At 48.3% G+C, this 15,550-nt stretch overlaps 1 protein-coding gene across 2 annotated transcripts in view; it reads left to right on the forward strand.

The window, feature by feature from the left end:
• LOC129841128 (teneurin-3-like) overlaps positions 1–15,550 on the forward strand; it is a 570,942-nt gene that overhangs the window by 254,188 nt on the left and 301,204 nt on the right. For both annotated transcript variants that reach the window (XM_055909241.1, XM_055909243.1), the window contains one exon: positions 3,297–3,385. The gene's annotated coding sequence lies outside the window, so the exon portion shown is untranslated. The remainder of the gene's footprint in view (positions 1–3,296; positions 3,386–15,550) is intronic.

A 15,550-nucleotide genomic window follows, 5' to 3' on the forward strand; every position in this document is an offset into this window, starting at 1 on the left:
GAGAGAGAGGGGTATTTGAGAGAGAGAGAGGGGTATGAGAGAGAGAGGGGTATGAGAGGGAGGGGTATGAGAGGAGGGGGTATGAGAGAGGAGGGGTATGAGAGGGAGGGGTATGAGAGAGGGGTATGAGTGAGGGGGTATGAGAGAGAGAGTATTGAGAGAGAGAGAGTATTGAGAGAGAGTATTGGGAGAGAGAGTGTATTGAGAGAGAGTATGGGGTATGAGAGAGAGGGGTATGTGAGAGGAGGGGTATGAGAGAGTGGGGTATTGAGATGAGGGGTATTGGGAGAGAGAGGTGTATTGAGAGAGAGAGGGTTGTGAGTGGGTATGAGAGAGAGAGGGGTATGAAAGGGAGGGGTATGAGAAGGAGGGGTATGAGAGAGAGAGGGGTATGAGAGAGAGAGGGGTATGAGAGAGAGGGGTATGAGAGAGAGGGGTATGAGAGAGAGAGGGGTATGAGAGAGAGGGGTATGAGAGAGAGGGGTATGAGAGAGAGGGGTATGAGAGAGAGGGGTATGAGAGAGAGAGGGGTATGAGAGAGAGAGGGGTATGAGAGAGAGAGGGGTATGAGAGGGAGGGGTATGAGAGAGAGAGGGGTATGAGAGAGAGAGGGGTATGAGAGAGAGAGGGGTATGAGAGAGAGAGGGGTATGAGAGAGGGGTATGAGAGGGAGGGGTATGAGAGAGGGGTATGAGAGAGAGAGGGGTATGAGAGAGAGAGAGAGTATTGAGAGAGAGAGAGTGTATTGAGAGAGAGTAGGGGAGTATGAGTAGAGAGTGTATGGAGGTATGGGAGAGAGGGGTATTGAGAGGGAGAGGGTATTGGAGAGAGGAGGTTGTATTGAGGAGAGAGGGGTATGAAGAGAGAGAGGGGTATGAGAGAGAGAGGGTATTGAGAGAGAGAGGGTATTGAGAGAGAGAGGGTATTGAGAGAGAGAGGGTATTGAGAGAGAGAGGGGTATGAGTGAGAGAGAGGGGTATGGGAGGGAGAGGGTATTGGGAGAGAGAGGGGTATGAAAGGGAGGGGTATGAGAAGGAGGGGTATGAGTGAGAGAGAGAGTATTGAGAGAGAGAGGGTATTGAGAGAGAGGGTATTGAGGGAGAGAGAGAGAGTATTGAGAGAGAGGGGTATGTGAGAGAGAGGGGTATGAGAGAGGGGTATGAGAGAGAGAGGGGTATTGAGAGAGGGGTATGTGAGGGAGGGGTATGAGAGTGGGGTATGAGCGAGAGAGGGGTATGAGAGAGTGAGGGGTATGAGAGAGAGAGGGGTTTGAGAGAGGGAGGGGTATTAGAGGAGGGGTATGAGAGAGGGGTATTGGGAGAGAGAGAGAGTATTGGGAGAGAGAGAGAGAGAGAGAGTATTGAGAGAGAGAGTATTGGAAATTAGTTGGGGATCGTGTTTAGTCTTAGCCTTTCATCTGTATGAGGTGTTCTGGTCCGACACTGGAGTAATATGTTGGAATCCATCAGGACTGGGCCTAAAAGGTAATAACATAAGGCCCTGTTTCAAGGCAATAAAAGCAGAGTACATGGTGGATTGTGGAGGCGCTAACATTTCTTCTAAGTCTGATCATAGACTTAACTCGCGCTGCGTAAGTACTGAGCAAACAAAATATGTTCCCCTGTGAGACTTCCTAAGCGCCTGTCGGGTTGTAAAACCAAAGGAGTTTTAGCTCTTCCAATTCATCTTAATGCTTAAATGATGAACATGACTCGGGTGTGTGTTTGAACACTGCATTAGTTTACTGAAAGCAGTGGGTGAGGAAAACAGAGACACATTCTTACGCAGACATTTCCAGGTGTGTGTCAACTGTTATCAGACACATACAATCCGACGCAATCACAAGTCATTCTATTAAATATTCATAAAATGAACTGTAGCAATTCTAGTTAGAACGGCGTGATTGATCTGAACCGAAAGGTTCAGAAGACCCTGATCAAAATGGAGTATCTGTTTGTTCTCACTTTGACCTTCAACCCCTGCTCAGCATGTTTGGTCTATTGATTGGAGAACAAGAATCAGTTGGTGATGTTCTATTTTACATTTTGCTGTGTTAAATCAACACTTAAAGAGTTCAGTTTAACACTATCTCCGAGCACATGTGGTCCCACTCTACAGAGTGAAAAAGTACTCATTTTGAGTGTTAATGTAACACACCGTAGTGTAAAACATGTACACTGCATTACACTTGTCGGTGTTGCTCAAATGTAACACTATGGGGTAATTAACACTCACTGTGTTATCTCTATTCAACACTAGTGTTGATCTAGAGTTAGTGTTTGACAAAAACACTGTTACAGTAAGTCATTTTGGGTGTTGTTTTAACACTGTATGGTGTAAAGCCTTATTTGTATATTTCCCCATGCGGCCTTTTCTTTTTGAGTGAATTGTAGAGTTACCATCCATGACTGTATTCGTTAGAGACATGATTATTGAATTCTTTCCTTTTAAAGGCCTGTGGATTTGACCAAATGAGTATCAATAAAATTAAACTTCATGACAATACATTGCATATATCATAAGTCCTTACTGATGGCCTAGTTTTACCCGAGAAAACTCCTGGTTTACAGGCCACATCAGGCCTGCAAATCCCATTATGCTGGCTTACGAAATTACGTGCAATTCCTATTGGAATCCTATTGGAACAACAATAACTCTGTTTTTTAACACCATTACTGGGGTTTATTTTACACTACTGGGTGTTAATTTCACTCTTACAGAGTTAATGTAACTCCTGAATCAGTACTAGAAATGTTTACCTGAAAAATCAACACTGAACACTTTGCTTTGTACGATAGTATAGGCCTCTATTATTTGGCGTACCTGGTAAAACGTATTCTATATTCTCAACATGTTCTGTGGGGGGTAGATAAAAAAGTATTTCTGCCACCCTCTGCCCATAGGCATCGCCCCAGACCAAACGACCTCAATGTGTCCCCCACTGAAGGATCCGCGCTCTCACTTAAGTGTCCCTTCACTCACCCAGACAGCAACGCTGGTCCAGACACTCTCCAGATTAGGAATCAAGCCAAGGCACAGTGGTTGCCTATGGCTCAGTATACCTGCAGAGTGATATCTATGTTAGACAATGATCCTCTCTCTCTCTGTTTCTCTTTCTGTACTGCAGAGAAAACAAGCCTATTAGGGGGCAGCCTGATGATGTTTAGTTGTTGTCTCCTCTAAATTGCATCTTTCTTCCTTTCTTTTCCCCTGTAAACCCTACCTTTCCATGCTCTCTCTCTCTCTCTCTCTCTCTCGCGCTCTCTCTCTCTCTCTCTGTCTGTGTTTATGTGCAGGTCTGAAGTAAAACCAAGCCCTCCAACCACCCAGACCACTGTGGGGCTGTAGAGATGGCCATGAGGTTTTACACAGAAGTACCCAACAGGTAATAGTAACATGCTATTAAAAATCCGACAACACTGCACAATGTCCCACCGCACCTTGAGGTTCCAGAAGGGGATTGTCTGCGTTCTATCCGAGGAGCATCAGTAAAACACTCAAGTCCAATGTTAACGTTCCTCTCGGTCAACAGCTCATTTCATCTGTCGGCTGTTGTTTTTGTATTTGTACCGAACATAACTGACTGCAAAAGGTGATGCCCGTACACAGAGCTTCACCAGCTCTGTTGAAGTCCTATATATTAGTGGTCGGTGGATCGTTTGTCCAGATCTGTAATATATATACACCAATGTTCAATATGAACGGAGGGGCCAGGACAGTGCATGAAGACAACCAGCTCAAAAAGCTCCCCCATTGATCTTGTTTAGGGACAATACAAGCATCCTACCTAGACTGTCCTGCAACACCACGATGAATCATTGCATTATTGTTTTCAAGTGAGTACAACATTCTACCCTAGGCTGTAAACTGCAGTGAAAATGTCATGAAATAACGGAGGAAAAGCCCTGTGATTTGAATATGTCGTTACATTCATTCCATTTGAATCAGTTGTGGACCTATACTCTCGACAGTTTATGAGGTCCAGAAACACACAGTAGCTGGCCAGTCTGGATGTTTACTGAACATAAATATAAACGCAACGTGCAACAATGTTAACGATTTTACTGAGTTAGAGTTCATAGAAGAAAATCAGTCAATTGAAATAAATTCGATGGATTTCACATGACTGGGCAGGGGCGCAGCCGTGGGTGAGCCTGGAAGGGCAAAGGCCCACCCACGGGGGAGCCAGGCCCAGCCAATCAGAATGAGTTTTTCCCCATAAAAGGGCTTTATTACAGACAGAAATACTCCTCAGTTTCATCAGCTGTCTAAGTGGCTGGTCTCAGACGATCCCACAGGTGAAAACGACAGATGTGGAGTTCCTGGGCTGGCATGATTTTATACGGTCCAGAATCACACAGTAGCAGGCCAGTCTGAATGTCTTTTAAGATCTGACACTGAGATGTCTTTCTGACACTGAGATGCACATCATCATTCTCCCAAGTCGTCCGATAATAATGTGGCCACATATGCTTCCAGCAGGCCCAGTTATTCAGGAAAGCTTGAGGCGCGTTCTGCCTCCTCTCCCATCCAAGTGGCCGTCCCTCGTACACCTACAACCTAACGCTTCAATATAGCCTCAATATTAGTCATTTAACTTGTTTAATGTATCACCTTTTATGTGTGTCATGAACACAGCCAGTCACAATGTTGCGATCTGATTAGGCTACTTCAGAGGTTTACTGTAGGCTACCAGAGCACATTCGTCCAACATGTAGTTCCAGCATCCAAACTGTGCAGATTGTGGTGTTGAAATTGCAAACCATGATGTTGAAGTGCCCGAAGCCGTTAGCTGTGGTATGTTGGCCATATAACACAAACCAGATGTGCCTTATTGCTATTATAAACTGTTTACCAATTAGAACAGTAAAAATACATTTTTGGTCACACTGGCTTTCAGCCAATCAGCATTCAGGGCTCGAACCACCCGGTTTATAATTATAAATAGAGCATCAAAATGTTGAAAAATGTGATTTCCACCTAGCTGATCATTGTCTGCAGCCGGCTCTGATCGTAGTGTAATGATACAGCCAGGGAGAGTTAGTTCCTATGGAGGTCAGAGAACCTTCAACCTTCTGGCCCTTAGTCCTGCGTGGCATCGACTGTGCCACCAAAGTAGACTGAAGTTTGGAAACACCGCGTCGCTACCGTTATTGTTATTTGTGGTTGTGAACATCATTTTGAGTTAATTCTATGAGGGGGGTGGGCGCGCAATTTTTTTCTACAGTACAAGGGGGAGGGTCGTGTGAAAATATCTGAAATGTTGGGAGGGGGGTGTAGAAAAAAGAACATTTCCAACTTGTCCCAAAGCCTAGAACACATGGACACCTTTCAGTACCATTCACACCCCATTAGTCCATTAACAAGGTCATTGATTATAATTAAGTCATTAATCGCCACGGAAACCTGAGTGTGTAAAGGCAATCTCCAGACTGAAATTACAGCCGCCCTTTTGTTATAGGTTACACGTTGTCAACTTTCTAAGGTTTTGTTAAAGACTTGACCCAAATATTAATTGTACATCTATCATTACTAAATAAACACTTACAGCTAGACAGAACGTTATTACCACATTATGTTTGTATAGAATCTTTAATAATTCAGAATATGTCTCAAGTATTGTGAAGGTTGTAGCTTTTGTATTTGTCACGGCCGTTTAAAGGAGTGGACCAAGGCGCAGTGTGATTAGAATCCATTCCTCTATTTATTTAAACAAAGAACACTTTAACAAACTCACAAAAACAACAACACAAACCGTGACGCCAACGTAGTGCTCACAGGCAACTAAACATGGACAACTACCCACAAAACCAACATGGAAAATGGCAACCTAAATAGGCTCCCGAATCAGAGACAACGATAAACAGCTGTCTCTGATTGGGAACCCACTCAGGCCACCCTAAACCTACAACCCCTAGACAATAAAAAATCCCCATAGATAACAAAAAACCCTAGACAAGACAAAAACTAAACAACCCACCCCTTGTCACACTCTGACCTAACCAAATAATAAAGAAAGCAAATATAACTAAAGTCAGGGCGTGACAGTATTAGAGCTGCTTTATTTTCTAGCCTGACGAGTGCTATGAGTGTAAGGTAGCTGCTCTGCATATTAGTGGACACCTCCTGTCTGTGTGTGTGTTGGTGTATGTGTGTTGGTGTGTGGGTTAGCTACCAAGGTGGGCTCTAACCTCTTCTTTACCTGTCACGGGCAGCTGATGCCCAGCAGCTTATGAATAAACATCTGGCCAGCCTCAGGTTTTCCTCTTAATGCTGTCCATCAGGGTCTGCCACAGAGGTGTGTCTGCGCATATAGGAGCCTGTTACAGAACCCTGAGCTGAGCTCCCGTTCCTTACTGCCTCCACACAGGATTCTCTCTCTCTCTCTCTCTCTCTCTCTCTCTCTCCTCTCCTCTCCTCTCTCTCCTCTCCTCTCCTCTCCTCTCTCTCTCTCTCTCTCTCTCTCTCTCTCTCTCTCTCTCTCTCTCTCTCTCTCTCTCTCTCTCTCTCTCTCTCTCTCTCTCTCTCTCTCTCTCTCTCTCTCTCTCTCTCTCTCTCTCTCTCTCTCTCTCTCTCTCTCTCTCTCTCTCTCTCTCTCTCTCTCTCTCTCTCTCTCTCTCTCTCTCTCTCTCTCTCTCTCTCTCTCTCTCTCTCTCTCTCTCTCTCTCTCTCTCTCTCTCTCTCTCTCCATTCACTGGATCTCCCTAAACCCCTCGGATTCATAGAACCAGTTATCTCTCCCAGTCTGAGGGCACGGTCAGCACGTTCTCAGGTCTCACACACAGCGCCTTAATGGAGTGTTTGGTGGGTAAGGACAAGTGTAGACGGAAAGGTAGTGTTCTGTTTGAACGGCCCACCTCGCCGTGTGAGGATGGAGTCAGCTCGCAGTCCATGGGGCTTCCACTAGTATAGAGGACACTCTCAGACCAATATCCCATCTGATCGTTCTACAGCCTACAGTTGTATAGAGGACACTGTCAGACCAATATCCCATCTGATCGTTCTACAGCCTACAGTTGTATAGAGGACACTCTCAGACCAATATCCCATCGGATCGTTCTACAGCCTACAGACGTATAGAGGACACTGTCAGACCAATATCCCATCTGATCGTTCTACAGTCTACAGTTGTATAGAGGACACTCTCAGACCAATATCCCATCGGATCGTTCTACAGCCTACAGTTGCATCGGGCTTTCTCGGGCCCGTACAACATCACAAAGGTTTTGACCAATCACAGGTCGTTTTTGTCGCCAGTGAAGAAAAGAAGCTGCATGCAACCCTCTTCATGCACAGCCCTATACGGTCCAGAGGATTTCCTCTGCTATAATGAGATCTGACTCTGAGTTGAGCACCCTGCTGAACGTTCCACTGTGAGGTCAACGACCAGCAGTGTAGAACGTCTGAACCAGCTGGACCTCTGGTCCACACCTGCTCACCACTCACCTCAGGTCAAGACCTCCAACGTTGACCACCTGACGTTATGGTTGACCCAACCGCAACTACACCGATTGACCTTCCCTCCGTCTGTCTTCGGCGTGTCATCATTTCATCATCCGCTGTCTATGAAACGCAGTGACACCCTGACTGACGATGGTTGTGAAACACATCGCAAAGGAATCGAATAGAACAATGGTGTGGTGGAAAGAATCTGCCTGTCCACTGGAATATCAAAGTAGGATACAGTTCTTTATCGGTGCTGGTGCTTTGGCTTCGAAGCTCGAAGCTCACGACGGCCAATGAAAGAAGAATAGGGAGTGGATTTGGTGGCGCCCCAGCCTCTTGTCATTCATTCATTAGTGCTGTGTCTAGTTGTTCTCTGTAAAACATGTTTTTTGGGCAGCCCCCATAACTAGCCAGCCGTCTATTATAGACTGTCTCTGCCAAAGCCTTAAAAAGCTACTGAGGCAATTACTCCTTTGTAATGCGAGTTGCAGACATCATAAATGTATAACTTTAATTGTGGTTAATTGCCCGCAGGGTGACTGGTTGTGCATGTCTAATACTGTAACTGTCTCCAGTCCTGATTTATCCCCTTTGATTAACCCCAGGCTGGGCAAAAGCGGGAAAGGGGAAATGTATGGAGGGTTTACAAGCTTTTAAAGATTAGAAGGACTCTATCGCTCTATTGTACATGTGCCTTTGGAGGGCTGGGGAGGGGATTAGTATGCACTTTGCAGGCTATATAGAGCATGTTTTTTTACGATTATATTGCCTTCCCGTTCTGAAACCATGGGTCTGTTTTGAATATGCTATTCTTGTTGCCTGCTATTGTTCCAGTCCAGACTCTGTAGCCTCTGTGGACCTGCAGTCCAAGCCTTTTCTCCCTGCCTTCGTTCCAGTCCAGACTTTGTAGACTCTGTGGACCTGCAGTCCAAGACTGTTCTCCCTGCCATTGATTCCAGTCCAGACTCTGTAGACTCTGTGGACTTGCAGTCCAATCCTTTTCTCCCTGATATTGTTCCAGTCCAGACTCTGTAGACTCTGTGGACCTGCAGTCCAAGCCTTTTCTCCCTGATATTGTTCTAGGTCAGACTCTGTAGACTCTGTGGACCTGCAGTCCAAGCCTTTTCTCCCTGATATTGTTCCAGTCCAGACTCTGTAGACTCTGTGGACCTGCAGTCCAAGACTTTTCTCCCTGATATTGTTCTAGTCCAGACTCTGTAGACTCTGTGGACCTGCAGTCCAAGCCTTTTCTCCCTGATATTAATCTAGTCCTGAATCGGTGGGCCTGCACAGTGGAATTCGTTTGACCCCCTGGCTCCTCCTGACTCTCTGACCCACCAATTGAGTCTCTCCCTCTCTCTCTCTAGCGCTCGCTAGTGCTCTCTCTCTCTCTCTCTCTCTCTCTCTCTCTCTAGCGCTCACTAGTGCTCTCTCTCTCTCTCTCTAGTGCTCACTAGCGGGCTCTCTCTTTCTCTCTCTCTAGTGCTCACTAGCGGGCTCTCTCTCTCTCTCTCTAGTGCTCACTAGCACTCTCTCTCTCTTTAGTGCTCGCTAATGCTCTCTCTCTTTCTCTCTCTAGCTTTTTCCCTCTCTCTCTTTCTCTATAGCTTTTTCTCTCACTCTCTCTCTCTCTCTCCATCTCTCTCTCTAATTTATCTTGATTTCTCTTGCTCTCTCTCCTCCTAAATTATTTTGTTTGAAACATTGGCTTGTGAACACTGCACATTGTTATGAGTTTAGTATATTTCTCATATCTTTACTCAAAGAAGTCCCGTAATAGAACTTGAAAAGTCAGCTTTCCCAGCTCTCGGTTGGGCTATACACTGGGGTCATGTATTCAGTAAAGGTTGAAGCCAAGAGCCCATCTGGAATGTAACACACGCACACATTGTCCCAGTGTACAGTAACACCTGTCAGCCAGTCGTGTCTCCAGCTCAGTGATGGAGCGTTGATAAAGATGTTTGGTCCGCAGCCGACTGCTCCGTCTGTCTGTCACACACCGATCCACTGCAGAGTGAAGGCTCTATCCCGTGGAACAGCTGTGTGAAAACACCTCCAGACACCGTGAGGTCTCGCTACAGCTTATCACGACACAGGCTACACTGTGGTGGTGTACAGCCATGATCAAATACTTTGGCAATTCATCCCTGTGCTGAAGTTTGGCTGAGACCACAGGGATTGTCCTTCCCTCCTTTTGTCCTACTATCCTTCCTCCACTGCGTCCCTCCTTGAGGTTGTCACTGGTGTGTACAGTACAGTGTTTGAAAGGAAGAATTCAAGGCAATATTTCAACCCCTCCATTCCGCATCAGGTCAGTGGTATCTCAATGAAGAGCAGTAGGACCTCAGAACCAAGTTGAGAACTCCATTTGAAGTTACCGGAAAGCCTTCAGATTCCTATAACAGAAGGACAGGAGATTCACTGATGCTATTTAGCTTCATGCTACAGCCTTAGCCAATTAGCATCACCGATAGCTTTGACATCTGCTTTGGCATTGAGCTGCCGCAACAGCATTAGCATACGCTCAGCCAATTCAATAGCCCAGCCGCTACGCTAGTTTAGTTTTAGGCGTTGGACCGCTTTGGACGTTGCCATTTGACATGGTTTTTGGCTCAATACACAGAGGACTGCTGCAACACAGAGAGGCCCCACTTTGATAGTTTGATAGCCAAAGACATTGCAGTACAGTAGGCCTATGCCCGCCACTCCGTGTGTGCCTTAGCATCGAGCATACTGGGAGTTTGATAGCTCGGCTTGATTCAAGCTGTTTCAATCCTGTTTCAAGAGAACAGAGAGCGAAACAAGGCTGCTTTTTTAACACAAAATGGAGAGTGTATTCTGTGTGCGGTGGGTATTTTTGCTGTATTCTGTATGCGGTGGGTATTTTTGCTGTATTCTGTATGCGGTGGATATTTTTGCTGTATTCTGTATGCGGTGGATATTTTTGCTGTATTCTGTATGCGGTGGATATTTTTGCTGTATTCTGTATGCGGTGGATATTTTTGCTGTATTCTGTATGCGGTGGGTATTTTTGCTGTATTCTGTGTGCGGTGGGTATTTTTGCTGTATTCTGTGTGCGGTGGGTATTTTTGCTGTATTCTGTGTGCGGTGGGTATTTTTGCTGTATTCTGTGTGCGGTGGGTATTTTTGCTGTATTCTGTGTGCGGTGGGTATTTTTGCTCTATTCTGTGTGTGGTGGGTATTTTTGCTCTATTCTGTGTGTGGTGGGTATTTTTGCTCTATTCTGTGTGTGGTGGGTATTTTTGCTCTATTCTGTGTGTGGTGGGTATTTTTGCTCTATTCTGTGTGTGGTGGGTATTTTTGCTCTATTCTGTGTGTGGTGGGTATTTTTGCTCTATTCTGTGTGTGGTGGGTATTTTTGCTCTATTCTGTGTGCGGTGGGTATTTTTGCTCTATTCTGTGTGCGGTGGGTATTTTTGCTGTATTCTGTGTGCGGTGGGTATTTTTGCTCTATTCTGTGTGTGGTGGGTATTTTTGCTGTATTCTGTGTGTGGTGGGTATTTTTGCTGTGTATCACTACATGCACATGTAGTGTTTGCAATTGATTAGCGCAGAAGTTGCCAGTACATGTGTGTGAACAAAGCTACCTGAATTGAGACATCTGCTCAGCCAATGAGGTTAATGAGAGATGAGGCACACATGCATACAGTCACTGCTGCCGTCCGTTTAAAGTAGCGCGGTAGGGGTATGTGGACCTAACGTATACCCTTGGTGTCGCACAAAGAAAGAAACTCATTTGTAAACGCAATTTAACTTCATCAAAGAATGCAACAGACATTAAATTGAACGTAGTATTCATGTATCTCTTGCATCTTTTGATGAACTTAAATTGAGTTTACAAATGAGTTTTTGGAAAGCACTCAGCTAATGGTAATTCGCCTTATTTTCTTCATTTAAGTGTTTGAGGAACTGGCTGTCTTTTGGTAAAAAGCTATCAAATTAAATTGTTTGCAATCGGTTTTATTTTAATGTGCCTTCATTGAAGCTTATCTTTTAAGATACTGAACAATAAGTAGGTAATTGTAGACACTATTATATCTAATTTAATTGTTATCAATAGCTTATTTCATTGTTCACTGGTACAATTTGAACATAATACCCCCTTTGTTGGATTTAGGGTTGGGTAGCTCTTGGGTTGGCCTCGTTAGACACTTTGGCCTGGTGTGTTTATTGAGGGTGTGTGCGCTTGTGTGAGTGTGTGTGTTTATCAAGGGTGTAAGTGTGTGTCTACAGACATGATGAAGGAGCCATCGTAAGAGGGTCTCCCTCTCTCCAGCCTGGTGGTTATTGCTGTCTCTCTCCCTGGGTCTCTCTGCCTGGGTCTCTCTCCCTAGATCTCTCTCCCTGGGTCTCTCTCCCTGGTTCTCTCTCCCTAGGTCTCTCTCCCTGGGTCTCGCTCCCTGGGTCTCTCTCCCTGGGTCTCTCTGCCTGGGTCTCTCTCCCTAGATCTCTCTCCCTGGGTCTCTCTCCCTAGGTCTCTCTCCCTGGGTCTCAATCCCTGGGTCTCCCTCCCTAGATCTCTCTCCCTGGTTCTCTCTGCCTGGGTCTCTCTCCCTGGGTCTCTCTCCCTGGGTCTCTCTCCCTGGGTCTCTCTCCCTAGGTCTCTCTCCCTGGGTCTCTCTCCCTGGTTCTCTCTGCCTGGGTCTCTCTCCCTGGGTCTCTCTCCCTGGGCCTCTCTTCCTGGGTCTCTCTCCCTGGGTCTCTCTCCCTGGGTCTCTCTCCCTGGGTCTCTCTGCCTGGGTCTCTCTGCCTGGGTCTCTCTGCCTGGGTCTCTCTGCCTGGGTCTCTCTCAGCACGCCCCTGTTTAAACAGTTGTCTCTCTGTTTGCCTTCAGTCTGGACACAGACCCCCATACTGTACCACGGTCTGCCACGGACCTGGGATGGAGAAGTTGTGGATATAATGGAGGACAATAGGAACAGAGGGAAGCCCAGGAAGACTGGTGGTCACCAAGAAGTCAGCTGATGAGGGACCACGCATAACGTATAGAGTCTTAGATATCCATGGAGAGATGGAGAGAGGGAGATGGAGGGATGGAGAGAGGGGTAGGTGGAGAGATGAAAAGATGGAGAGAGGGGGAGAGTGGGAGATGGAGAGAGGGAGATGGAGAGAGGGGGAGATGGAGAGATGAAAGAGGGGAAATGAAGAGAGGAGAGGGAGGAGGGAGATGGAGAGAGGGAGATGGAGGGATGGAGAGAGGGGTAGGTGGAGAGATTAAAATATTGGGAGATGGAGAGAGGGAGATGGAGAGATGGAGAGAGGGGGAGATGGAGAGATGAAAGAGGGGGAGATGGAGAGAGGAAGAGATGGAGGAGGGAGATGAAAAGAGGGGAGATGGAGAGAGGGGGAGATGGAGAGATGAAAGAGGGGGAGATGGGGATATGGAGATATGGAGGGGGAGATGGAGATATGGAGGGGGAGATGGAGATATGGAGGGGGATATGGAGATATGGAGGGGGATATGGAGATATGGAGGGGGAGATGGAGATATGGAGGGGGAGATGGAGATATGGAGGGGGAGAGGGAGATATGGAGGGGGATATTGTAACGGTCCTGACCTGTTTTATGTTGTTTTTGTATGTGTTTTAGGTCAGGGCATGTGTTTTGGGTGGGCAGTCTATGTTATCTGTTTCTATGTTGGTTTTGGTTGCCTGGTATGGCTCTTAATTAGAGGCAGGTGTTTTGCGTTCTCCTCTAATTAAGAGTCATATTTAGGTAGGGTGTTCTCACTGTTTGTTTGTGGGTGATTGTCTCCTGTGTCTGTGTCGATGTTACACCATACGGGAATGTTTCGGTTTGTTCGTGCGTTTATGTAGTCTGTTCCTGTGTCAGCGTGCTTCGTGTATTTGTAAGTTCGTTTGTTCAGGTCTGTCTACATCGTTTTGTTATTTTGTTAGTTATATCAAGTATAGTTCGTTTTCGTCTTTGTCTGTTTTGTTTATTTAATAAATCATCATGTATTCACAACCCGCTGCGCCTTGGCTCGATCACTACTCCACCTCTTCTTATGAAGAGAGAGAGGAACGCCGTTACAGAATCACCCACCATACCAGAGCCAAGCAGCGGAGTCAACGGAGTAAGGGACAGGGCAACAAGGACTTCTGGACTTGGGAGCAGATATTGAATGGAGAGGGTCCCTGGGCTAAGGCAGGAGAGAATCGCCGCTCTCAGGAAGAGAGGGAGGCAGCTAAAGCCCAGGAGCGGTGGTTTGAGGAGGCAGCAAGGAGACGTGGCTGGAAGCCCGAAAAGCCATGGGAACAGCTGGAGGCACTGAGGAGAGCAGAGGCTACCGGAGAGAGGAACCGGAGCTATGAGGGAACGCATCTGGCACGGAAGCCCAAAAAGCCCGTAAGTAATTCCCAAAAATTTATTGGGGGGGGCTAGGAGGTAGTGGGCCAAGGGCAGGTAGGAGACCTGTGCCCACTTCCCAGGCTTACCGTGGAGAGCGGGAGTACGGGCAGGTGCCGTGTTACGCAGTAGAGCGCACGGTGTCTCCTGTACGAGTGCATAGCCCAGTGCGGGTTATTCCACCTCCCCGCACTGGTAGGGCTAGATTGGGTATTGAGCCAGGTGTCATGAGGCCGGCTCAACGCGTCTGGTCTCCAGTGCGTCTCCTCGGGCCGGCATACATGGCACCGGCCTTACGCATGGTTTCCCCGGTTCGCCTACATAGGCCGGTGCGGGTTATTCCACCTCCCCGCACTGGTCGGGCGACCGGGAGCATTCAACCAGGTAAGGTTGGGCAGGCTCAATGCTCAAGAGTGCCAGTACGCCTCCACGGTCCGGTATTTCCGGTGCCACCTCCCCGCCCCAGCCTAGTACCTACAGTGCCTACACTACGCACTAGGCTACCAGTGCGTCTCCTGAGCCCAGTTCCTCCTCCACGCACTCTCTCTGTAGTGCGTGTATCCAGTTCGGTGCCTCCAGTTCCGGCACCACGCACAAAGCCTCCTGTGCGTCTCCAGAGCCCTGAACACACTGTATCTTCTCCCCCTACTAATCCTGATGTGCTTGTCCTCAGCCCGGTGTCCCCAGTGCCGGTACCTCGCATCAGGGATAGAGTAGGCTTTGAGAGTACAGTGTGCCCTGTCCCTGCTCCCCGCACTAGTAGGAAGGTGCTTATCCTTAGCCCGGTGCCTCCAGTTCCGGCACCACGCACCAGGTCTACAGTGCGCCGTATCCGGCCAGAGCCATCCGTCTCCCCAGCGCCATCTGAGCCATCCGTCTCCCCAGCGCCGTCTGAGCCATCCGCCTGCCATGAGCCTGCAAAGCCGCCCGTCTGCCATGAGCCTGCAAAGCCGCCCGTCTGCCATGAGCCTACAGAGCCGTCCGCCAGACAGGAGCCGCTAGAGCCGTCCGCCAGACAGGAGCCGCTAGAGCCGTCCGCCAGACAGGATCTGCCAGAGCCGCCAACCAGACAGGATCTGCCAGAGCCGCCAACCAGACAGGATCTGCCAGAGCCGCCAACCAGACAGGATCTGCCAGAGCCGCCAACCAGACAGGATCTGCCAGAGCCGCCAACCAGACAGGATCTGCCAGAGCCGCCAACCAGACAGGATCTGCCAGAGCCGCCAACCAGACAGGATCTGCCAGAGCCTCCAGCGAGCCATGAGCAGCCAGAGCCGTCAGAGAGCCATGAGCGTCGAGAGCCGTCAGCCCGCCATGAGCGTCGAGAGCCGTCAGCCCGCCATGAGCGTCGAGAGCCGTCAGCCCGCCATGAGCGTCGAGAGCCGTCAGCCTGCCATGAGCGTCGAGAGCCGTCAGCCTGCCATGAGCGTCGAGAGCCGTCAGCCTGCCATGAGCGTCGAGAGCCGTCAGCCTGCATAGACCTGCCAGAGTCCCTCAGCCAGGATCTGCCAGAGTATATCAGCCGGGACCTGCCCCTTGTCCCGGTGTTGCCCCTTGTCCCGGTGCTGCCCCTTGTCCCGGTGCTGCCCCTTGTCCCGGTGCTGCCCCTTGTCCCGGTGCTGCCCCTTGTCCCGGTGCTGCCCCTTATCCCGGTGCTGGTCTTTATCCCGGTGCTGCCCCTTGTCCCGGTGCTGCCCCTTGTCCCGGTGCTGCCCCTTGTCCCGGTGCTGCCCCT

The sequence above is a fragment of the Salvelinus fontinalis genome, chromosome 42 (genome assembly GCF_029448725.1).
Source record: "Salvelinus fontinalis isolate EN_2023a chromosome 42, ASM2944872v1, whole genome shotgun sequence".
In the NCBI taxonomy this organism is placed as follows: domain Eukaryota; kingdom Metazoa; phylum Chordata; class Actinopteri; order Salmoniformes; family Salmonidae; genus Salvelinus; species Salvelinus fontinalis.